The following is a 4,591-nucleotide window of genomic DNA, read 5'->3' as shown; positions in this document are numbered from 1 at the left end:
CTTCAGTGGGATTCAAATTTAGTCTTCTCTGTCGTCAGAGAGATTGCAAATATTGATCTGTAGAAACCATTCTTGGCTCATGCATATGTGCTAAGTCGCTTCAGTCCTGTCCGACTCTTTGGGACCCCATGGACTATAACCCACCAGGCTCCTTTGTCCATGGCATTTTCCAGGCAAGAATACTGGAGTGGGTTGCCGTCCCTCCTCTAGGGGATCTTCCCGACCCAGGGACCAAACCTGAGGATTTCTTGTGTCTCCTGCATTGACAACCGAGTTCTTTACCACTAGCGCGTGGAAGCCCGCTTGGCTTATGGGCCGTGTGGAAATAAGGAGTGGGCCATGTTAGGTCCACAGGATGTGGTGCGTCAGGTTGTCGGGTGGTGCAGAAATACCCTTGAAGGAGTTGACAAAGGAATTGAAATAAAAAGAGGCATCAGACAACAAGAAAAGGAAAGGTATTCCAGGCAGGTGGGAACACGTGGACAAAAACGTGGCAGCAGCTGATGGCTTATATCTCAGGTCAGGACGGCAGTGGGTGCTCAGGACAGGGAGGGAATGAGTTCTTAGAGAGCAAGTCCTGAGGCAGAAGTCACACCAGAAACAAAACGTGTCTTCCAATACTAGCCAATTAAAAGTTATTTTTGTCTAGTTCAACTCAAATTTTCCACCCTTGTCACCTTCTCTCTATGGTTATTTTTATGAATTTTTTTTTATTACTAGTCACTGTCCATGGCCAATATACTTTTTTGGTTGATTTCTTTGCTTCTAAAATTATATATGACCTATCGAAATTTAGTCACTGAGTTCTGATGGATAATATAAACAAATACCTCTGGGGGTTCAAGGTGCTTCTAAAGTAAAATGCCCTCTGATTTGTTTAGGTGTCTCAGTGGATAAAGAGTCCACCTGCAGTGTAGGAGATGTGGGTTCTACTCTTGGGTCGGGAAGATCCCCTGGAGGAGGGCATGACCACCTGCTCCAGTATTCTTACCTGGAGAATCCCTTGGACAGAGGAGACTGGCGGACTGTAGTCTGTAGGGTCACAAAGAGTCAGACACGACTGAGTGAGCACACACACACACAGCCGGCCAGCCAGTGATACACATTCAGTTTCAGACAGATCCCTTGACTGGTGGTCTAGAGAGTCATGCAGCCCATTGCTCTCTCTGAGGTCTGTCATAGCCTGAGTTCTAGGGGGTAGAGCCTGAATCAAGGCTTGACGTGCTGAGGCTTGATTTGGGAGATGGAGTCTAGGGCACAGAGTGAGGTAAAGAAGAAAGCCAAGAAAGATATGAACCAAGGTGAAACCCTGCATCGCCAAGCTGGCTATTGCTTTACAATGAGCTACGAAGAGATGCTCTGATGCTCGGCTGGTGCATCCGCTGAGCTGAAAGGACATCTCCAGGCCATCTGTTTGGTGAACCTCTGGCTTAGGGAAGTCCCCAAGAGGGATGGAGGACAGGAAGTTCATCGGCCCAGTTCCTTCCCGTGTCCTGTGTCTCCCAGGTCCAGACTCACATCATGGTCAGTTAACTCTGGTGCACTGCAGGATTGCATCATGCGGTCCCTTGGGTGTCTTCTTGGAATGCCAGATCTCGTCACTTGCTTCCATTTACACCCAGAATATGAGGGAGAGCCCAGAATCCAGGTCTGTGGCTGCTTGGCCCAAACACATGATGGTAACCCAGGGGGAGGTTAACACCCCCAGAGCAAGGGACTGGTCAGTTTCTGGAGGTTTCAGCCCACACTGAGAAGTGGGAAGCCAGTGAGGTTTGCATCTGATCCAAGGTCACTAGTCAGATGCCAAGTTAGACTCTAGAACAAGAGGGGTCAAGAGGCTAGAGGTGGGATTGCCCTGAACCTAAAACATGGGTGCAATTGAGATTTCTAGAGAAAGAGCAAACGGCTGTTTCTCAGAGAGTCATGGATGACAGCAAGATACAAAGATGAAAAATCTGGGAGGTGAAAGTCTGGGGCCATTCATAGGCTAGTTCGGCTGGGGTGGTCTTGGACTTTCTTCATGCTGTGTGCTTAGCACTACTCTTGGCCCCCCACCCACCTTTCCCGCCACCCTCAGTTCTGTCATTTGGGAAACACTCACCCTGTGGTTCAGCTGCCATGCCCTCTCTACGTGCTTCAGGTAAGCTGCCCCAACCCCAGGCTTCCCTGGTGGCTGCTGGTAAAGAGTCTGCCTGCCATGTGGGAGACCTGGGTTCCATCCCTGGGTTGGGAAGATCCCCAGCTCTGGAGATCGCATCTTGATTAGTTCCAACCGGTCAAAGAGGTCATGTGGCTGTTGCCAGTTTTTGATTGAAAGATGAGTGTGTAACCCGATTGAATGAGCAGAAGGATGGTGAAGGCTTCTGGCAGAGTTCTGTCATTGCTCAGGGAAAAATGTGGGGTGTATAGGTTGTCAAGTCTGGATGTGATGCCTGGATCGGCTGTAACCATCTCGGGGGGATGAGAGACACCAGACTGAGGGCAAAGGAAAGTTTTTAGAGAATACAGGTGGGAGAGAAGTAAAGAACTTTGGTCTTAGATGAGATTTGTCCATCATGTTGACCAAATGAGAACCTGCCTTACCTCTGGACTTCAAGTTATATAAGATAATACCTTTTTTTCCCTATTGCTTGAGAAACTTTAAATCCAGTCTTGGTTACTTGACTTGGTTACAGCCACATATTCTGAAAAAGAATGAAATACCCAGCAGATGGAAAATCATCACAAGGGGCAAAAGAACTGTCCTTTGTTCAAATGGCTGCGATGGAATAGATGCAGGTCGGTCTTTACTTCCCACAGGTTGGAAGCAGAGTATGCCAGTTGGATGCAGCAGAAACACGGTCAAGTAACTGGACATTTTTTAAAATCCTCAGTCTCTATCTTTTACTGTTGCCAATTTTTCTTTTCCTACTACAGACACAGATAATATAAAGACCTTAGAGGTTTGTTGTAAAGATGCAATGAGGTGTTTTATGTAAAGGCCCTCAACAGTGCAATCAACCAGCATCTCCTTTTCCCTGTCAGTAACACACTTCACATTCTTCACATGGACAAAAAAGTACTTTTACCTGTCATAGAAAAAGTTTTGACTTTTTCTAACTGACTGCATGTGGGAATATTATAGGAAAGATGCTGACTTTACCTGGTTTGACCACATTTAATAGGAAATAAGAAAGAAAGAAAGTGAAGTCGCTCAGTGGTGTCTGACTCTTTGTGACCCCATGGACTGTAGCCTACCAGGCTCCCCCGTCCATGGGTTTTTCCAGGCAAGAATACTGGAGTGGGTTGCCATTTCCTTCTCCAGGGGATCTTCCTGACCCAGGGATCAAACCCAGGTCTCCCACATTGTAGGCAGACGCTTTACCGTCTGAGCCACCAGGGAAATAAAGTACTTTCCAATCATGAGATTCTATGACTTTGGGGTGACTTTAACTGCAATAAAGGCATGTGTTCAGTTGTCTGAGATCTTTCCCTATTTATACTGTAGAACTTTTGCCCTACATGAAGATTAATATACAGACCATGAGGAGTACAGTATGTCTACTCATGCGATCCTAGAGTTAACAATTAGTTATCTTCTTCCATCAAAATTGTAATTTAAAGACTTGTACCAGGCTATGTCAATATGGCATAAATGATTCATGTGAATGGCATACCATTCACACTGGTATGTCTTAACTTGAGCAGTTTAAAGGTTTGGGCGGTCCTTGGCTTAGTCAGCCTGACTGGACTTGCTCCATATTGGATATGACTGCATAGTAAGGCTGCACAAACTTACACTCTTTCCAGCTCTTCTAGGATAGTCCTTGAGAAGTCCCGTTAATTCTCTCTCGCATTCTCCACTCTGGTGGAAGAGCTCATTTATGAAACTTGTTCATCTCTCCACAGGGCCAGCTCCATGTGAACCAGAATGCCATGGCCAGACAGAGAGGGGGCATAGTCACCTCAGAAAACAGCAGGTGCAGATGATAGCAAGCCACTCATACCATGCATTTGAAAATCATATCCTTTTGTTACAAGAGTGGTATATTGTTGTTACAGGCCTTTTAGAAAACAGGGCCGGGAGGAAGAAACATCATACTGGGAGGCAGTGATTTAAAACATTTGGGATTTCTTCCCCCTTCTTTTCTCTTTCCTTCCATCTTTCTTTCTTTTTTATTATACTTTTTAATTGTGGGTATAGTTGCTTTAGAATATTGCATTAGTTTCTTCCTTCTTTCTTTCCTTCCTCCCTCCCCTCCTTCCTCCCGCTCTTCTGTTCTTCCTTCTTCCGTATACACAAAAATACATACACAAAGAGGTTTCTGTGACAGTGAGGAAATTGAATTAAAATATTCTACTATCTTATATACTATTTCCCCTTTTCATATACGGATATTTTCCACTCATATTTTAAAAGATTGCATGTGCTCTGTCATCAGTATGCATCATAACTTGTTTTCTCTACTTATTTTCCAACTGATAGAGATTCATATTATTTTCTACTTTCTTCCATTTTAAGCAATATTGAGATGAAAATCCGAATATGCTATTGCACATTATCCTACAGTCATCTCCCTGGCATGGCTATGAGAATCAATGGAAAGACTAT

This window comes from Muntiacus reevesi, chromosome 10 (assembly GCF_963930625.1).
Source record: "Muntiacus reevesi chromosome 10, mMunRee1.1, whole genome shotgun sequence".
NCBI classification, from domain to species: domain Eukaryota; kingdom Metazoa; phylum Chordata; class Mammalia; order Artiodactyla; family Cervidae; genus Muntiacus; species Muntiacus reevesi.
The sequence above is the reverse complement of the archived record's forward strand: the minus strand, read 5'-3'. Positions refer to the sequence as shown.